We start from the raw sequence: 21718 nt of genomic DNA on the forward strand, positions 1-21718 counted from the left end.
AGTGGCAGACAGAAAAATCCCTGCTTTGCTCTTGCCTTCCACAGGCTTTCAGCTTGCCCTGAGTTAAGAGAGCTGAAAGTGAGTCATTTCTGTGATTTATTTAGTTGACTCCTTGTCTGAGACCTAGTATAGATCTGCAATTGTAAGCATGTTGTTCTAACACAGGGAAAGGCTTTGGGAGATCCTGGCAGCCCCTCCGAGGCCCTGCTCGGCCAAGGTGGGCTGGCATCTGAGTGAGAAGTGCATGTGGAGGTGAGACTCCAAATGGCCATGGGTTCTGGATTCCCATGATGAGGAAGGGATTGGGGAGATGTGTTGAGGGCTCAGAAAAGGCCTCTGTCATTGGCTGCTAAGCTCACCGCAAGCATCTCTGTATGCAAACCCTGAGCCCACTGAGCCAGGATTTGTGTGGGGCAACAAGCTGCATGATAAATGCATTTTCCAGAATTCAGCACCCCCAGGTCAGAGGGGGGAAGGGGGGTGACAAGAGCCTGTAAGATGTTGTCCAGCCTGGCCTGTCTGAAATGGGAGGACCAAGCTCTAAAAAGGTTTCTGCTTTCTCCGCTCCCATCCTTCACCACCCACCTACCTCCCTGCACAGGAACAACACGCAACAAAACCAGGCCAGACAGAGTAGGGGTGGAAAGGCAGCAACCAAACTGTTTCCCGCTCATTCCACTCACAGCCTTCGGTGGTGCCAGGGGCCCTTTGGAAGAGGCAGGACTGTCCATCAGCCATGGGTGCTACGCTTCAGAAGCTCCAGGGAATCCCACTAGAGTTACCCGGCTGCTGGTGGAACCTGCCACCTGACCCATCCAAGACATGGACTTGTCACCGGCGGGGATAGCAGTGGGAACCAGCCCGAAATGCGGGACACAGGGGCACCTGCCTGGTGCCTTGTGTCTCCGGACTCGGCTTCTCCTCCCTTCTGGAGTCAGATGGTGGAAGCCGAGTGTCCCCAGAGCCCCACCAGAGCCTGAAGGGTGCCCTCAGCCCGCCCTGCGCCCTGCCTTACGGAGTGCCAGGAGGAGCAGATGTTTCTAAGGAAGGGCCCAGAGCAGGGCCGGGAGGCACCACAGGCAGGCCCTGCAGCCTGGCTCCCAAGCAGGGGCTGCCCAGGGAGTGAGACACTCACTCTCTTGAGTTCTCAGCTTCTTTCAGGAAATTGCCAGGTTGGCCCTTGGCTTTCTCCTCTGCGGTGCCCCCACTCCGTTTCCAGGGCAACCGCCTCCCCATCCCCAGGAGCCTCTCCCGGGCCTGCCCGCCCCTCCGCTGCACCGCCACCCCCCCCCACCGCCTTCCCCCCTCCACGTCTCATCTGTCTGGGTGGGAACCGGGATTAGAGTTTGTCGGGGACAGGGACGCTTTTCCCAGGGCCGCTGTGCCTTCGTGATCTCTTTGCGGCCGCTCGGCCCCTGCCCCAGGCCTTTCAAGTGCCCCAGACTTAATGAGTGGCCCTGGGTTTCCTCCTCTTCCCTTTCTGGGCCTCCAATAAAGCCGGAGAATTAACCCAGGTTTTAAGTGCCCCGTTTCCAAGCTGCATATCAAAGGGGGCTTCCCCAAGCTGCTTCTGCATTTCAAAGGGGCTGATTTATCGCTGCTTTCACTTAAACCCGCACATTTGGGGGGAAGAGTTTTACCCCGAGGTCAAACTCTGAAAAAGCAAACGGATCCCCGTTCGCCTCCTCCTGGGGTGCCGTGGGCTATTAGTATCTAAACTGCGAGGGGCGGAGTGGGGGCCAGTGGGGAAACACGCTCAGCTGTGTGGGGCCAGGGTCCCTGAGGGAACTAGCCTGGCTGCGTTGTGAGGAAGAGAGGGACTGTCCAGAACATTCCCAGCGCGGGCCGTGTCCTAAAGCCAATTTCCTGCTTCTCTGCCTGTGCGCCCAGCAACCTCTCCGGTTAGCACTTCCAAGCTACTCTGTCCTCCACCCAGATCCCGGCCCCTGGGCATCCTTGATTCGTTTTCTTTCTCCAGCTTTCCCTGCAGATCTCTGCAGACACTGAAGATTCAGCTGCTGCCGGGCTGGGCCACTGAGCCACTTGTATTCCCATTCCCTTCCTCCTTCTCTGGGAAACCCTGCCCACACCTTCCCTTCCCACGGCCAGCCCCATACATTCACTCCCTCCCTCCCTCCCCACCCCTGCCACGGTCTCCAGGCCCAACCTCAACTCTATCAATCGTCCTTATGGTTTCCCCACCCCGAAAAGGAATCCTCCCTAAACCTGGGAATCTCACCTTCCTGTCTGTTCTTGCTGCAGCCCCTGGGTGTACATACTCTCTAATCTCACTGCAGACAGTAAAGTCCTGCCTCTGATTTAACCCACACCAGATTCCCAGGCTTTCTCAGGCAAGAAGTCCCCAACAAATGTGCAAACCCTGCACTGGACTGCCCAGAACAGCCACAAGCTAGCAGCGAGGAAGAAACCCCTGGAGGAGCCGCGCAGGTGGCATAACTTCTTGAGGAACTTCTTTTGAGGGCAGGAGGAGGAGAAACAGTGTCCGAAGCAGCGCCCAAAGCCGACTCTGGAGAGGACACCCTGTGTTTCCCTTTCTTAAGCTGCCACTAGATCATTCGTTCATTTATCAGCTCACATGACCGGTTATTGAGTGCCTACTACTACGGGATGCAGCAGGAGCTCCTGAGGGGGTCACTCTGGCAGAGGAATTAGACAGGAGGGCCAACGATTAATTACAGTGCAGGGAGGTCAACCATCCCTCAATGAGGCTGGCAATTCTCCCTGAGATGGCCTTACCCTCTCTGTGGGGGACGAGGGAAGACTCTAGCCCAGGAGAGTTGATTTGGGTTTGAAAGATGAGAAAATTATCAGAGAAATAAGCATGTTTTAGGCAGAGGGAACAGCAGGTGCAAAGGTACAGAAGCACCCAAGGGCCCACAGCTCACTGCTGTCAGGTGGATGAGTGTGGCCAGCAGGTGAGAATGTGCAGGGAGGTGTCAGGGGGGCCTGAGAGGACAGTGGGTAAGGTTGTGAACACCACGCCAAGGAACCTGGGAGTTTGTGGCTGAGTTTCAGAGGACACATGCCATGCGGGGCCGAGTAAGGCAGGGAACAAGGTAGGGAAAGCGAGTAGAATGCTGTGTTCTAGCCCACAGCTTCCTGTTAACCTTCACCCACTAGCTTCTTCCTATGGCAACCCATGCTCAGACTGTGCCTTTGTTTACCCCACTCCCCGGAAGCACTGAGTCAGATAGGCTTTTCTCCCAGAGGCCTTGCTCAAAAAGTACCCATTGCTCCAACCCCCTTGGATTTGCTGAGCCCCATCAGTGCAACACATGAGAACCGTCTCTCTTCAGGAAAGAGGTGAAGGAGACAGGTAAAGTCTGGGGCAAAGTACATGGAGTCTGGCAAGGTATGCAGGGGTGGGCAGGCGTGGGAACAGCCACAGAGCAGCCTCTGGAATCTTATAGAAGAAGCTCCCAGGAAGGAAGGGGTTGGACCAGGGTCTCTGAGATCCTTACAGTACTTACATATGGTGATGCCTGGGTGGCCCCAAAGCAAGGAAGCCTACCCTGTCAGTGTTTCAGCTTCCTTTTGGAGAGGGGGACAACCTGTCAGCCCCAGGCCTAGCCTTGCGAGCAAACCCCCATTTCTGCAGCCCATGTCATCTAGGAGGAGTCTGGGCTGTGTGTGGAGCAAATTGTCCTGGGCATGGGGCTTGTGAGGTCACAGACGAGATGGATAACAAAATGAAGACTTGGGAGTGAAGTACCTTGTCATTCGCACAATTCACATGAAAACAACAGGCTTCAGGCAGTAGATATGTTCCCCGAAAGCTGTTTGAGGGCTAAAATGGTGCGATTCAGGTAATGACTATAGATGTCTTAGGAGGAGTACAGTGTTTTCTATACAATGTAGATAATTGGGCTAATGGCCATGAATCTTGGGCTCGCTGAAGGCCAGGCACCATTCCTAACCATGACGAGAGCACTGACTTTGTGGGGCCTGGAAGCTCCCACCTGCACCTGCACAGTTTGTCAAATGTCCCTCTCACCCTGCCCCCCTCTCGGCTCCATGGGCATCTTCAGCCCTTGATGACTGTGCCAGAGTCACCCTCCCAGTATCTTCCTCCACACCCTCTATTGGGCCTCTTCTCCTTGATGAGTTTTTGCTTACTCTGCCCAAAGTTCAGGACCCACTGCTGGCTGGCCAGAGCGAGAGCAGGGAGGGAGGGTTGAATGGAGGAGGGCACTGTGAAGGGAAGGCTCCCCCTTGCCTTCAGGGAGCTACCCCAGAAGGAGGGTCTCCCTGCTTTGCTCCTCTGGGCATATCCAGATGACCGGGGCCAGTGGGAGCCCCAGCCCCACACAGGAATTCAGTTCACCAGCTCCACCTGGTCAGGTCTCTCTCAGGGACATTTTCAAGAGGACCACCATGCAGGCAGCAAGCCACAGCCTTTCCAAATTCTTTCCAAAGAATCAGGAGATTCCTCCTAGACTTCTTCTCCCTCCAGCTCTTGAGAGGAGGGTAGAGAGGGAGAAAAAAGAAAGTCTAATCTTTCTCAGGGATCAGATTTTGTCTCTTTTCCCTCTGAGCATTCTTGGCTTCAACCGAAACACCGCACTCCCCTCTCTCTGTGGTCTCGATATCAACCGCACCTGGACAGAGCCCCTACTTCCCACTTTGTCCCATCAGCCCTTCTGTAAAGCCTGTCACATCACCTCTTCGAAGCATCTCTCTCTAACTGGTTTCGGCCCGCCTTAAGGTCACAGCTCTCCACAGCCTACCAGGGCCCACATCTCTGATTCAGTGACTGAGGCAGGTAGGTGTTTAGAGGAGTCTGGGTTAGTCCACTGGAAGCCAAAGGAAATAACAGTGGTCTGATTCAAGCTCTCCAGAAATGAGTCACCCCTCAGCCCATCAACCAGCCCTATTACACAATATATCATTCCCACATTATTCATGAATGATCATCTTCGGTTTACTAGACAGCAGAGCCCAACCAGGACTTTGACTTATGGGTCTGCTGTGGACTCAACATCAAGGATATGCCTTCCCTCTGTCCAAAATACGGAGCCCAAGAGCCTCGAGCCAGGGAGGCTCATCCTTGGAGTACCTTCCCAAGGCTCCGGTCCCTGGAGCAGGTAGTCCTGTATTTCACACCTTGGAAAATGTCCCCTGTGAATACAGTGAGTGAGAAGGGTTCTGCAGGAAAGGTGGGGGCCAGCTGGCCAGTGCGTGTAGCATCTCTGCACAGCCCCCTTCGCCCAGTCTTGGACTGGCATCTCCAGGTACAGCCCGCATCCCTTGGGATAGACCAGGGTGCTCTTGGCTTTTCATTCCTTCTATGGCAGATCAACTTGAAGACCTGGCAGGTTGGGGCTGGAATTGGACAGTGGCTTTCCTCCATGTGGGAGAGAGGGTGGGATGATACTATGGTCATATACGTGGCTTTGGAGATCCAGAGGCACAGACTCAAGTTTCAACCCTGCCATGTGCCAGCTCAGCCAGAGATTTAACTTCTCTGAGACTCACTCAGCATCCTCACTTGGAAAAAGGGACTAATAGCTCTTCCCCCGAGCTGCCTGAGGTGACGTCCGGAGATGGTTCGCTACTCGCTGGACCCAGAAAACCCTACAAAATCATGCAAGTCGAGAGGTTCAAATCTTCGTGTTCACTTTAAGAACACACGTGAAACTGCCCGGGCCATCAAGGGTATGCATATTCGAAAAGCCACCAAGTATCTGAAAGATATCACTTTGCATAAGCAGTGTGTGCCATTCCGTCACTACAATGGTGGAGTTGGTAGGTGTGCGCAGGCCAAACAGTGGGGCTGGACACAGGGTCGGTGGCCCAAGAAGAGTGCTGAATTTTTACTGCACATGCTTAAAAATGCGGAGAGTAATGCTGAACTTAAGGGTTTAGATGTAGATTCTCTGGTCATTGAGCACATCCAGGTGAATAAAGCCCCAAGATGTGACGTAGAACCTACAGGGCTCATAGCCGGATTAATCCATACATGAGCTCTCCCTGCCACATTGAGATGATTCTTACTGAAAAAGAGCAGATTGTTCCTAAACCAGAAGAGGAGATTGCACAGAAGAAAAAGATATCCCAGAAGAAACTGAAGAAACAAAAACTTATGGCCCGGGAGTAAATTCTGCATAGAATAAATGCAAATAAAAAGAAAAAGAAAAGAAAAAAGAAAAAGGGACTAATAGAAATGACATGCATTTAGGACTGTTGAATTTTGAATGTCATTGTCTGCATAAATGTCTCCTTAAATGGCCCTGCGTTTGTTGCGGCTGCTGTTGTTACCACCATCTCCCTAGGCCAAAGTCTTTCTTACCATAAAAAGACTAGTCTTATTTCCTTCTGCATCCTCCATACCAGGCATACAGTAAGGCATAGTAAATGGTGGTTAAATTAAACTTCAGAAAGTGAGAAGTCCCAGAGAGAGGGAGCAGTGTGTGCAAAGGCCCTGTGGTGGGAGAGTGAATGCACCTGTGAAGAAAATGCTGTCGAAACAAAAACAAGCCAAGCAGATGCCCCAACCAATCCTCCCACCCCATCATCTGCATCACAAGACCACTGAAGCCTGGGGCCCTGATGCCTTCTCAGAACTTCTACTCCTCTCTGGCAAGGAAATTTCCAACAGGATAGAAATGCCTAAGGTGATATGAACCCTGAAGGACCCAGAGGAGTGGAAATATGTGGGTGAGCAAGAGGATGCTGAGGTCTTTTGTGTTTAGATGCCATAAATAAATCATCCCCCAACCTGTCTGGGCAACCCGTAATTGGAATTGGATAATTAGGAGGAAGGTGCTGGGGAAGGAAGCCCAGATAGGGGCTATGGTGGCCAGGTAGGGAAAGAGGATTTTGCATAATAAGCCAAAGCAATGAGGCAGTCTTCCTTCCATGGAGCCCCTAATCCATACTCCCCACAAACACTCACAGTGCATGGGTACAGTGCAGTGCCACCAACCAAACTGAAGGCCTACCTCCCACTCCTCCACCCCTACCCTCTCCAGCCTCATGGAAACCATTTCCCTTCCCATCCTTCCATTCCCTTCTCTCATTCTGCCATGGCCTCCCTCAAACTTAAGTTACTTGCCTCCGAGGAGCACTTGCATTCAATAAAAACAGGGACAATACCCCAGAGGAGGGGTTTATTAATGGTTCCCCTTCTGGCCCTCTGAAATCACAAAGAGCAAGGCTTCTCGAGTGGGGGCATGAGGGGGCTCCAAGGGGGCAGGATGGCTGTCAAGAACTAGACCAAATGTGAGTCTCCCCGACTCCCAGGCCTAAAGCCTAGTTATAAAATGAGGCTCTATAACCTGGTGCACTGTGTTTGTTTAGAGTCAGGTTTATCAGGACACCTGGGTGGCTCAGGGGTTGAGTGTCTGCCTTCTGCTCAGGGTATGATCCTGGGGTTCTGGGATCGAGTCCCACATCAGGCTCCCCGCAGAGAGCCTGCTTCTCCCTCTACCTATGTCTCTGCCTCTCTGTGAGTCTCTCATGAATAAATAAAATCTTTTTTAAAAAAGAAATAAAGTCAGGTTTATCAAGATATAACTTACATATGGTAAAATTCATTTTAAAATACAGTTCTATGCATTTTGACAAAGCATGCAGTCATGTAACCATCACAATTAAGACACAGAACAGTTCTATCACTCTCTAGATTCTCCTGGGTTCCCGGCCCACCCCTGTCCCCAGCCCTAGCCCTAGCCCTGAAAACTACTAGGTTTTTTGTTCCTGTAATTTTGCCTTTTCCAGATTGTCATATATAGGCTCTTCCCTTTATTGTACTTCTCAGATATTGTGTGGTTTTTGTTTTTTTGTTTTTTACAAATTGAAGGTTTGTGGCAACCGTGCATGGGGGAAGTCTATCAGCACCACTTTGCCAACAGTGGTCTGGGTCACATTTTGGTAATTCTCACAATATTTCGAGCTTTTCATTATTGTCGTATTTGGTATGGTGATGTTTGATCAGTGATTACGACTCATGGAAAACTCAGATGATGGCGAGCATTTTTAATTAAGGTATATGTTGTTTTTGTAGGCATAATGCTATTGCACACTTAATAGCCCACAGTATAGTGTAAATATAACTTCCTATGCACTGGGAAACCAAAACATTCATTTGACTCCCTTTATTGAGATTTTCACGTCATTGCAGGGGTCTGAAACTGAACCCATGATGTCTCCGAGGTGTATCTGCTCATGGAATCCTGTGGTACAAAGTCACCAGGGTCTGGCTTCTTTCACTTAGCGTGGTGCACTTGAGATTGGCCCATGTTGTTACTTGGATCAGCAGTTTGATTTCCTCTCTGAGCGGTGTCCCACTCAGGAGATGGCATGACAGTGTGTCTATCGACTCAGCAGTGGAAGAATGTTTCTGTCGTCCTGGTTGTCCCCTGTTTCTGGCCATTATGAAAAATCCCATTATAAATATTTGCATACAAGTTTTTGTGGACATCAGTTTTCATCTCTCTTGGTAGATACCTAACTGTGGGATTGCTGGGTGCTAGGGTAAGTGTAGGCCAAACTGCACGCTGAACTGCCAGATTGCCTTCCAACAGGGGCTGGGCCATTTTGCATTCCCACCAGCAACCAACGAGAGTTTGGATCACTCCACCACCTTCCCAGTGCTTGGTATTGTCAGCTGCTGGGTTGTGATTTTTTTTTTTTTAAATCTGAGCTATCCTTAAAGGTATATAGTGGATGCTTATTATCATTTTATTTTAGTGATTGATGACGTTAAACATCTTTTCATGTTGCCATCCCCATCTCTTCTGTGGTAAAGTGTGTGTTCAAATATTTGGCCCATTTTAAAAACTGAATTGTTGGAGCACCTGAGTGGCTCAGTCGGTTAAGTATCTGCCTTTGGCGAGGGCCATGATCCTAGGGTCCTGCGAGCAAGCCCTACATCAGCTCCCTGCTCTTCAGGGAGTCTGTTTCTCCCTCTCCCTGCCCCTCCTCCTGCTTGTGCTCTGTCAAATAAATAAATAAGATCTTTTTTAAAAATTAAAAAACAACTGAATTGTTCATTTTCTTATTACTGAGTCTGGGGAATTTTTCAATATATTCTGAATATAAGTCCTCTCTGTCAGATACAGATTTTGCAAACACTTTTTCCCAGTCTGTGGTTGTTTTTCTTTTCATTTTCCTAAGTGTCTTCTGAAAACCCAAAGTTTTTAATTTTGGTCAGTCCCCTTTGTCCATTTTTCTTTCATGGATTGTGCGTCTAGTGTCATAACCAAGAAACTTTGCCTAACCCAAGTCACAGAGATTTTCTCCTGCATTTTCTTCTTTCCTACTTTTAGTTTTTTTTTCTTTCATACCCTCTTTTATGTTTTCTTTCATACCTTCTCTTTTGTTTTCTCTGATTTTTTTTTCATTAAAAGCTATGGCTTTTTTTTTTTTCATTATGGATGTCTAAATTTTCCAGCACCATTTTTTTTTTTAATTTTTTTTTTTTATTTATTTATGATAGTCACAGAGAGAGAGAGAGAGAGAGGCAGAGACACATGCAGAGGGAGAAGCAGGCTCCATGCACTGGGAGCCCGATGTGGGATTCGATCCCAGGTCTCCAGGATCGCGCCCTGGGCCAAAGGCAAGCGCCAAACCGCTGTGCCACCCAGGGATCCCTCCAGCACCATTTTTAAGAAGATTGTCCTTTCCCCATTGAATTCCCTTTGCACTTTTCAAAATGCAGCTGACTGTGTGTGAGGGATATCCCTCACCACTCTCTACCACGACCACTATTATAAATGTCCATCCTTCCATCAGTTCTACTGCTTCAATTACTGCAGCTTCATAGGAACTTTTAAAACCAGAGAGTGTGAGTCCACCTCTTATGCTGTCATCCTCCAAGTCCTTTCTCTTTGCAGGGGTCTTTCAAGCCAGGAGGCAGAGGCTGACAAGGCTCTAGGGCTCTGATATGGCTTCACTGGCCCTGTGATGCCAACCCCGCCAGGTCCTCTCCTGTCCTGCTGCCTCTAGCAAAGCTGAGGTATTTCTGTTTCTGCTTTCACCAACATAGCAGGCCTCTAAGCCTTTGCCTGCATTGTCACCTCTGCCTCCCAACGCCCACCCCTTTTCTTCCTCCTTCAAGGCTCAGTCCAGCCTGTTCACCTACAGCATACCTTCTCTGACTTCCCAGGCTGCCTGAGTACTAGTCCTCTGCTTCTGAGCTCCCTACCTGCACACTTCCCTCTATCTGAGTATCTACCACATTTAATCAAAAGACACATGAAAACACTCTTCTGTTACTGCCAACACCCCAGGGCACACGATATGTCTGCTTTAGTTGGCTCCTCCCAGTACCCAGCCCAGGGACTAGCAAAAAGTTGGTGTCAACACACAGCTCTTGAAGGAACAGAACTGATAGTGGAATTTCCCCAGGGCCCCATAACAGTGGCAGCTGGAAGATGCCATGCTCATGGCCCAGCTGGGAGAACCGAGGAGCTTTCCACCTATTTTCTCCTTCTCTGTTCTGGCATTCTTAATCAGAGACCTCGAGAGCCTCACATATATTGAAGGATGCTCAGGAAATTCTGACTCTGGAAAGACAAGGAATTTTTCCTAAAGAATAGGGATCTTATGAGAGACCTCAAGGAGAATAAATGTGGCCTCCTCCAAAGGCTCCCACACAAGCAATACAGCCTAGTGGCCAAAGTGCGGGCCAGAGCCAGCTGCCCAGGGCTGATTTCAGTGTACCTGAATCCACCACTGCCCTACTACCAGGGTTAAGTTACTTCCCTTCTCTATGCCTCACCTCTAAAATGGGAATAATCAAAGTACCTCCTCTTTGGGTTGCTGTAGGGATTACATGAATCAATATATGTATAAATATATTCATGTACATACTTAAATATATACTTCCTATAAATAAATAGGACAAAATACCCCCATAAACTTGGGTGGTTATCATTATTTGGGGGGCTGAGATACCCTTGGTGCCCACTGCTACCAGGAAAATATGTAAGCACAGCTTCTCCCCCTACTAAGGCAAGACAGCTGCACCCAGGAGCCATGTGCTGCAGAACAAGCAACAACCGGCACCGGGAATAGGCTACGCCTATCTCAGTGTCCCTGTGTGGCTCTCAGGCACCCAGGGAATCCTGCCTGCTGAGTGTTCATACCTGGATGCCCAGAGCTCTCAGATAGTAACATGTCAGTCACCCTTCAAGACCAGAGCAATGGGACCATTTGCTCTGCAGAGAAACAACTCACCTGCAAGAGGACCCTGGGAAGTAGAGCCTTGCTTGCCCACAAGGGTAAGTCCCCTGAGAAAGGAGTCAAAGAAGTACCCAGAGCACCACTGATTTTACTCCGGGGTAGAGCAAAGAAAATTCTCTGAACAGGAGAGGCACAGAGGTGCAGAGGGACAGCAGGGGAGGACAGAGAGGCAGAAGAGGGGTTCGAGCCCCAGCTCCCTTTCCCTGTGTGAGCTACTCAACTTCCCTAACCTCAGGTTCCTCATCTCACCTTCCAGGATAGTGCCACCCCTCTTCTGGGACACCTGCTGCTGTGGAGGAAAGCAGAGAGCAGGAGAGTCCCCTGGGGCATCCAGCCTTTTCTGTCTACATCCCAGGCCACTGTTCTGGCTGCAGGCTCAGCCCAGGGTAGGAGCCCCAGTCAGTAGAAAGGGCCCTCCTCTAGGAAACAAAGAACCAGGGGGACAAAAACAACCTCTAGGACCCTGGGAGGCTGCCCAAGCCCCCAGCCCCACCCTCTCACTCCTGGGCCACTGGAGATAGGCCCAGCTCCCAGCCCCAGAGAGAAGGAAGCCCTTCCTTCTTGCCCTGCCCGTCCTGGCTGGGCTTCCCGGTTCCCTGGGCCCTCTCCCTGCAGCACCTCCCAGGCCTAGCAGAACTGAGGAGGGCAGTGGGGCGTCAGGCGGCTGCTGGGCCCGTGTCTGCTAGTGCAGGGCAGGGAGGGGTGGGTGGACAGCCCTTGGCCAAAGCCTCGGGGAGGAGGGCAGAGCATTCTTTTGAGTCCATTCAGCCGCTTAGCTATTTCCTGCCCTGCTCCAGCACCCGGCATGCTCCACCTGCTCTGACTTAACCATTTCCTGTTTACCGCCTGCCTCCTGCAGCCTCCAAGCCCTGGCAGCACTCAGCAGCCCAGCAAGAGCTCCCCGGATGGAGGCCTGGAGAGACCACTTCTCCTGGGGAAGGGGGGGGACACCCAGTCCTTCCTTCCAGACACCTGACCAACCCCAGGGCCAGAGAGCAGGGGCCCTGGAGGAGGAAGAGGACCCTTCCGGGGCCCAGGCTGACTCACAGCAGCATCAGTCACCCCTCCCGGAAACCAGTCCTGTCCTCTGGTAGCCTCCTCTTTCCTAGCGGCCCGAAGCCTCTCTCCTGGTCACCCTTCCTCGTACCCATATGGTTCTGGCAGACATGAGAGACCCTGTGGTCCTTTTCACGTAGAAAGTTCCTCTGTGATGCTGATTTCCTATGGGAGAAATCTTTGGGGGCGTTCCGATTACTGATTTGGGAACCAAAGACTTGCTCCCAATCTCAGCACCACCCCTTTTACCTACATGACTTGGGCAAGTTACATAACTAGTCTGGGCCTCAGCTGGGTTTTTTTCAAGGAGTGATAATAGCTGTTTCATAGCGTTGTTGTGACAATGATATCATAACACGTGTGTGAAAGTTCCAGGTACAAAATAAGCAATCAATGCATGGTGGTGAATAATATTATCATATAGGAGATGAAAGAAAAGAAATGTTCCTTTGCCTACAGTGTTTTTGGAAAAATAGTAAGCAAACCCTTGCTTCCTTGTCCTTCTGAAACTATGGGCTGATAATGGAGCAAAATAAAGGAAAGTAAGAGGTTTTCTCAGCATCTAATACCTGCTGGCTGCAGAAATTGCCCCCAGTAGGAGTTGTTGGGAGACAGGGATGGGGGTGGGGGGGTGGGCAGTAAGGAGCAGAGTGAGTGCAGGGAGAGTGCTGATGGCTCCATGGGGGGGCCAAAAGGGGGAGAGAAGACTGTATGTGTGCCCTAAGGACAAGTCATCCCCCAGACAAATGAAAACCTACTTGATCCCACCTCTCGAATGTGAGGCCCCTATGTCAGCCAGCCCCAGCCTCTTTTCTCTAAAGTAGGGTTTTTCAACTTTGGCACTGTTGACACTGTGGACCAAATAATACTTTGTCATGGGGACTGTCCTGTGCTTTGCTGGATGTTGAGCAGCATCTCCAGTCTCTGTACGTGGGATGCCAGTAGTTCTCCCCTCCCTCCGCCAGTTGTGACAACCAGAAACACCTCCAGACATTGCCAGATGCCCCAAGCAGGTGAGGGTGGGGAGAGGGAATCACCCTGCCTCGTTGAGAACCACTGCTGTAAAGAAAGGCTATGGATAGTAGAAGGGGAGGCCCTTGGGTCTCCCCCAGGCCCATTCCCCCATCTCCCTACATTCTCCTGGGCCTTTCCCCACAACTCACCTGACCCCCAGGCCTGGCTGGGATATCTCCCCCAACATTCACTGGGGGAGACAATGCCAACTCCCCAGCACACAAGCCACCCAGAGTCAGCCTCCACGAGCCGGCAGCCCGCAGCATCTTGGGAAGGCAGCCTGGCCAGCTGGTGGCAATTAGCAGAGGGCTGACTCAGCAAGAAAGGCCAGGGAGCGGTCAGTGGAGGAGTCTGGGGGATAAAGGAGGAACCCAGTGCCTCAGAGATGAGCCAGAGAAGGCAGGCGTGAGGCTGAGACAAGCCACAGGTGGTGTGCATGGGCACTGACCCGGGCACTTCCTGCTCCGTCAGCACCCCACCTCTGGGGAGGCCACTGGGAATGGAAAGAGAGCTCAAAGCCCCAGTTGTAGGCACTGTCTCCCAGAGACCCTCAAAGTCCAGCCAGGCTAGACCCCAAACATTCAGTGGACCCAGACTGGGTCAGGGAAATGGCAGGGAGCAATTGTGGAGATTTGCACAGGGCTGGAAACTGGGGACACAGAGCTTCCGGAGTATTGGGTTTGTAAGTGCTCTCTCCAGATAGCAGAGGGCCCTAAGAAGAAGGTGTCAAAGGAGGAAACTGGCAGGCTTCACGGGAGAGAGGACTTTGGAGCAAGTTGTCCCATAAGGACTTCTCCAGGCAGAGAAGTTGATGAAGGAAGGACAATCAGGGAAGGGGTACAGAATCCATGCATAGGCCAGCTGCCACAAGAACAGGGAGAGGCTGCAGGTCTGCGAGGTTGGGGTGCAACCCCTGGGCAGCACAGTTTAGCTCCTGGGCAATGGGGTGGGAGGGTAAGGTGAGCCTTTGAGTCTTTCCCATGGGCAAGTGGCTGGCACGATGAGGATTAATGGGCAGTTTGCACATTGCCTCCCACCCCCCATTCTTACCACTGAAGTTTGGATCACCTTGATGCCAAAGTCAAGCTGTCCTGGCAAGTGCACCTTGGCCTTGGTCAGTTCCTCAGGGAAGATACTGAGACGTACACTCTACCCAATGGGAGGAAGAGATAGCAGTCACCTGGCCTAAGACATGCAGGCAGGAGGCAGGAATGGTGCGTTTGAGTTAGGGTTTGAACACCTTGCTTTCACATGCTGGGGAGGTTAATGCTCTCCCTCCTCACTCACTGGGGCCACACCTTTGCTCCAGGCCATTCTGGAAAGTCACCCTTGTCATAAGCCCAGCCCTCAATCACCCCAGGGTAGGGAGAAGATCAGATAGAGCCACGGTACCCAGGGCCTTGCCACTGCTTGGAGGAGCCTCCTCCCTCATGCCCTGCCCCTGTGGGTCTGTTCTGTCCCACCCAGTCCCAGGAAAGGGCTGGAACAGTTGCCATTTCCAACATGTCTGGGCCTCTCCTTTCTTGCCCAGGTAGCTCTTCTGGGAAAACCTAGAACAGCTGAGTGGGCTTTTCAGGATTGGCTGGGTGCCAGGGCCAAGGCAAGGGATGAGTTGGCCATGTAGCAATGATCTTATGTGCTGCTGAAATATTTTTCTTTAGAGGATCTCAAAACCGTTTACAAGAAATAGGGTTGTCTTAGCTGCAGGAGGACCCACAGAAAAAGGGTCACATGCCAAGCTGGTGACAGCTTTGGGAGTGGAATGGATCTTTAAAAGACTGGCTTCCAGGAAAGCAAACAATAGAATGCAAGGCTGAAATTGCATCCCTACTAAATATTATCTGAGTTTAAAACAGAAGTTCATTTTCTGTTGGAAACCTATACAAACCGAATAAGCAACAGTGGTGTGTGTGCACCTGTGTGTTGCAGAGAGGGTGGATAGAATGGAACAAGTTATAACACTCACTCTCCCTTCCTCCATCTTCTGTAGTGAGAGACTTCTGAGGGTGCCTCGGACATGAATACTTTCCCTCTGAGATTCTGCATCCATGGCTGCCTTCTTCTCTATACCCAGCAGGGCCCAGATCTCCCACTTGACAGGAGACAGCCACCTTGGGCCACCTGTGTTCCTGATGGGCATCTGGATATTGTACCTGAAAGACAAGGCCATTGCTTTGGAATGTCCTTCTGGTCACTCTTTCCCACGGACCCTCATCACCTCACACTCAACTCCCAGTCTCTTGCCCTATTCCCACCAATCTTCTGTGCCATCACTAGATTAACCTTCCTAAAATACCACTTTGATTGGTCACCCATCCTTGTCCAAAAGACAGTCTCCAAAATCCCTTTACAGGACACTTAAGACCCTCCACAGACCCATCTTTCACCTCTGGTCTTCCCCTGCAAGAAGATTCTCTAGACATTTCCTTGTCTGCTTACTGTCCCCGCATTGCTTCAAAGGCTTCCCCCCCTCTACCCTTCTGGATCCTTCCCTTCTATCCTTAGAAACCAGCTCTGCCAGGAAGCCATCCCATCACAAAGTGCCTTCCAGTGAGTCTGTTAACCCAGAAGATTGTGTAACCTCCTTGGATTTATATCCAGAACTCTCCCTTCTCCAAAGGCCCCATTATCTGTACTTCTCACTCTGTCTTTATTAACACACTGCCTGGGTTGTGAGCTGTCTCCCCCAAGAAACTGGGTTGCTAGATTTAGCAAATAGAAATATAAGACTCCCAGTGAAATTTGAATTTTAAGTAAGCAATAAAATTCATTATTATAAGTATATCCCCTGTAATATTTGTAAAACACTTATACTCAAAATTTATTTGTTGAGGTACCTGGGTGGCTTAGTAGGTTGGACATCTGCCTTCGGCTCAGGTCATGATCTTGGGGTCCTGAAATGGAGCCCTGCATCAGGTTCCCTGCTCAGCAAGGAGGCTGCTTATCTGTCTTCCTCTGCCCCTCCCTCTTGTCCTCCCTGCTAGCTCATGCTGCCTCTCTCTCTCAAATAAATACATAAAGTCTTTAAAAATGAATAAGTAAAAAATAAATAAATAAATAAATAAATAAATAAAGATGAATAAGTAAAATGAAAATAAAAATTTGTTGTTTATCTGAAATCAAAATTTAACTGGACATCCTGTATTTTCTCAAGCAACCCAACAAAGCAAGCGTAGGCCCTTGTCAGTTGATTTGCATCTCCCTTGGGCTATGACGCTCAGAGGAGTTCCTCAGGACCTGTATTGCTGACGGATTCCTTTTTTATTCAATAGAGAATCGCCAACTTTCATCTGCTATTGGTCCCAAGGCCCAGAACCCATTTGGCCAAGTCTGAAAATCTGTCAACAAGCTCCTGGCAGGTCACCTGTGAGAATAGAATACCTCTTCCTTCACTTCCTCATTTTCTCTTTAAATATTTGTCCTCAAGACTACACTGTCAGCAGATGGGCTTCAGGTAATAAAACTGAGTGTTTCTCTCTAACCAAAGGAGGCAGAAGCTCTGGAGCCGACCTACCTGGTGTCAAAGCTCAGGCCAATCACACAGTGGCTGTGAGGCCTCGAGCAATGACTTAGCATCTCTAGGTCTCCATTTCTCCATCTGTATATCAGGGATAAGAATAATACCTGCCTCATAGGCCTGCACTGAGCCCTCATAGGGCTGTAGTGTAAGTGATACCGTGCACAGAAGTTGGCAGGTCACTGACTCTCATATGGAAAGCACTCAACAGATGCAAGCTGACGTCGTCAGGGATTATCTAAGACTCTCTGTGGCCATTGGCATCAGCACAGTCTCCTTTTGAGGGCTCTTTCAATAGCTGCTAAGCTGTCAGGGTGAAGCCCAAAATGGTGGTCATGTGTGAATTTGTGTAAGCAACAAAGCTATGGCAGAGTCACAAAGGAAGATCACCCACGGGAGAAAGGAGGTTTCAGTGGGGAAGTCCCACCTTAGGTGAGGGGAATAAGGCATACAGGGGCTCCCTCTAAGCGTGCAATCTGTCCCCACTTCTCCAATTCCACTGCAAACCATTACCTTCCTTTTTGAAACTCCATAGAATGGGTCTTAACATTTCTAACAGGGGTAAGGGCTGCTTTGTCTCTGATGAAACAGCTGGCAGGCTCCTGCACCCACTGGATGTGGAAAGAGGAAGAGCTACCATTGACCCCCTCAGGACTCTCAGCGTGAGTATCAGGACCTCTTAGGAGACCTCGTGTACCCAGATTTTTACTCAGCCTGCTGACCCAACCTTAGCCTCCTGGACTTCAGTATAGCCCAGAGTCCTTGGGCTTTTCAAGAGGACTCTAGGTCAATTCAACAAAAGTTGAATCCCCCAAAGGATCAATTTGCTGAATGACAATTCTGATTTCACTAAATTCACGGGTTTCCAAAAACTCCTTGAATATTCTCAATGGATATTTTTTCTTAACAGCAATTTTTTTTAAGATTTCATTTATTTATTCATGAGAGAGAGAGAGAGAGAGAGAGAGAGGCAGAGACACAGGCAGAGGGAGAAGCAGGCTGCACGCAGGGAGCCTAATGCAGGATTTGTTCCCGGGTCCCCAGGATCACACCCTGGGCTGTAGGCGGCACTAAACTGCTGAGCCACCGAGCCACCGGGGCTGCCCTTAACAGCAATTTAAGGAATATTCCATTTGTCAAAAGCTCAGAGACCTAGAATGATTTAGTTTTCATATAAATACATTCTTCCTATGAATATATTTTCTTTTAAATCTGTTATTTAATGAAAATATTTTGCAAGAAATAAATTCATGAAGAATACATTGAATCAAATAAGAATATATTTTTAATGCGTAGTTACTAACATATTTAGGCAGAATGCAATCAGATGTTCACAGAGAATCTATTTTGGAAGATTATTGTTAAAACAAGTTTAAAGTAAGTTGGCTAAATTGAAAAATTTGGTAAATTCAAAGACTGATGAACTGATTCCTGACCACATTAGCTCTCAGAGAATCGGTCTGCTTCTCAGGAGGGAAAATCAATATCTCCGTCTTGTCATTTGTTTACAATTTGATTCTGAGAACTTCTAGAACAGTGGTTCTCAAACATGAATGTGCATTAGAATCATTTTGCAGCCTGGCTGAACTTCTGATTCTTGGATTAAAGTTCCCAGGGATTCTGGTCCCAGGTGAGGTAGGGCCCAGCAATCCACATGTTGAATATAATGTCAAGGTCACCCCACGCCTCACTTTGAGAATCAATTTTAGGGTCGGGGAAAATGGCTAATCATGGACAGTTACTATGATATTTTAAAGTAGTATTTTTTTCTTCTTTTAGAGTGCTTTAAAATTATCTAACATTAACACTAATTTTGTAAAATAATAAAATCACCAGCATTCCACCATTCTAATACAATTATCTCTTTTGCAAACAGCCTTCAGTGCATACCTTATAGATTGCTAAAATGCACATACTTGCTTATATTCTTTTTCCACTTACTGCCAAATAAATATTTTCCATCATTCTGCAAAGGCATTATCATTACCATTTCTAGTGGTTGTATAATGTACCATGTACAGATTTGCTATCAGCTACTCAACTGGTTTTCTAACATTTCATATCTACTATGTGCTAAGTTGTTTCCCATTTTTAACAGCAGCGAGCATCTTGGAACATACAATTTTTTGCTTCTGTTGAGAAATTTCCTTACAACTCATTCCCAGGACTGGAATCAGTGGTGTGGTGGGAATTGACAAGGAGAACAGAGTAGAACAAGGTCCAAAGACCATTCCTGGGATGACATGAAACATGAATAATGGAATCCTCCATTAATTCACTCTCTTGAGCCCTAGGAGTAATAGTCATGGTTCGTTTTACGAATCAATTTAAGATCAGGTCATTAAGAAGTTGGGCAAGTAGGGATTCCGAGCTTCTTACAGAATCATGCTCTTCTGTATTGGGAAGGCCCGGGACACTGTAAGTACTTAATGTCTTCCAGTATTTGATGCATAATAAAGATACAGCACTTAGCTCATTAACAGCCTGGCATAATTGAATTGCATCATTAACACTCCTTGCCACATCACCCACATGTCTAGGGAATATCCAGAGGCGTCCCACTGAGTCCCAAGACCTTGGGAAAGGTGGAGCCACCTCCCCCAATTCCCATGCTGCCCTCTTTCCAGCTGCTCAGCTGGTAGAAGTAGGAAGGGAGATCTAGATGTAATGAAGACCATTAGCCAGTCTCACTTCCTCTTCAGAGCTGATGTTGTAACAGTGTGCTGAGGAACCAGGGGAAACCAAGAGGAAAACTCTAGTTGCTCTCCAGATGTGTAACATAAGGAGGTTATTCTGATTTCACTTCCATGAAAACATGAGTTGCTCAACAAATAGTTGTTGATTGAGTAAAAGAATTGATGGCTTTTGCCTCGCCTGATAAACCCTCAGGCTCCCTGTTCCCCAGGCTGCCTCTCCTTGATGTGCTCTGTAGGGGGCGCTCTCACTGCAGCCTTCACTGCAGCAAACACCTGGGATGCAGGCCACTGCATCTTCCTCCCCTGGCAGTGCTGACCTTGGCTTTATATATCTCCTGGATCTGACCTCTTGGGAGCTGTCAACAATGCTCACCCTCAGCAGGTTTTCTGAGCCTGACATAAGGCAGACGGATGGGTGCATCACAGCACAAACTGTGTGCACTATGTTGATTAGCTGGTTGACCACTCCAGCAGCTCTCCATTTCATGAGGCATCACGGGAGCATCCTCTGCCTGCATCCTGGGGCCCTAGGTCTCCCTCCTCGGCTGTCTGTCTTCTCTGCCTCTCTCCAGGCTACTGGAGTATTCGTCTCTGGCTGCCCAAACAGCATCTCCCTGTAGGTCTTCACCTCCTCTTCTGAGACCCGGCTACCCCAGCTGAGAGGCCAGCCTATACACTCGGAACCAAGGTCATCCTTCCTTTCCCTATTCTCTGCCTTCTTCCAGGCAGAGGATTTCTTGGAGTCCAATGTGGGACACCTAAAGCCCCTGCTCTTGTTTTCCCACAATCAGGAATCAGCGGAAGGCAGAGCTTTGGTCCCACCAACCAAACAGTAGGGACAACGGGGGGGGGGGGGGGGGGGGGGGGGGGGGGGGGGGGGGGCACCTGCCTTCCCCTCCGGCTTCCCCCTTCTGGGATTCTGAATCTGTAGCACTTCCTGTCCCAGCCCAGCTGTCATGAGACAAGCTGGAGAGGGCGGTCTCCATCAAGTTGGCCCAGCGGAGGTGCAGACAGTCAGACACCTCCTAGTTCCCACGCTCAGGCAGCAGGCCTCGAGCAGAACTGGTTTCATAATCTCACCTCTGCCAATGCTTTTTGCATAATGATCTGCCATTTGGTTCCCACATCACAATCATAGTATTTATCTATGCAAAGCAGCACCTCATTAAAAAAAAAAAAAAGAAGAAGAAGAAGAAAAAAAAAGAAAGAAATACACCACCATTGGCCCAACCCCTCATTAGAGTATAATGCACAGGCTCCGGGCACACCCAGGGCGGAACCAGCACCAGACTGGTCGAGTTTGGGGCTTCTAGGCCTCCGTGGTGCTCCTCATACCGGCTCTGTCTCCACCCTCACCTTGTTCCCCAAGTTTGCTCTGCTGCTCCCCAAATCTGTGCAGTGAGAGATGACAGAGGAACCCTTCGGGACCAAGAGATGGGTCCACTGGAGGCTCCTCTCCTCCTAGGGGCCTTCTCCCCTGCAACATTAGTTCTACTTAAACTCCTCCTTATTGTCGTCAGCCCAGTTTGTACGAAGATTTTGCTGACTACTGATCTATGTTTACCTTTGTTTCTCATCAGAGTGAAAGCTCCAGGAGAACAGGAACGTGTTTATTTTTTAGGGTCTAACCCAGTGCTTGGTGCATATAGACCCCAGAAAGCCTGATGTAATTATTTTACTTCATGATAATCAATTCCATGATTGCTTCTCGGCCAGAGCACTTTCCTCCATTCTCACTGGAAGTACACCCCTTTCTGGCTCCTCAAATGATCCTTTCAATCCTTAATGCCCCCAGTCTTGGAAATACTAGTTTAAATTCCTTCATTTTCAACAATAATCTTACACTTTGGGGATTGTCTGAGTGACTTGCGTTTAGTGTACAATATTTAAGATATACAGAAAGGAAATAAAAGAAAAATATAACACCCATGTACTCATCAACCAAACACACACACACACACACACACACACACACACAAAACAAAACCCAAACCAGAAAGCCTTACTATTATACAACTGATGCCCCCAGACAATCCTGACGCCACTCACCCCTACTCATTCTTCCCCATCTGAGGAATCTGAATCCCAAATTTGGTGACCATTGAAATTTTTTACAGTCAATATACATTATGCTTACCATCATATAGATGACTAACACTATTTTCCTTCCAAAGCCATTTTTTCCTGCTGTTTGGGCTTAGGTGTGAATGTGGGCAGGACAGGATAC

Source organism: Vulpes vulpes, chromosome 6 (genome assembly GCF_048418805.1).
Source record: "Vulpes vulpes isolate BD-2025 chromosome 6, VulVul3, whole genome shotgun sequence".
NCBI lineage: Eukaryota > Metazoa > Chordata > Mammalia > Carnivora > Canidae > Vulpes > Vulpes vulpes.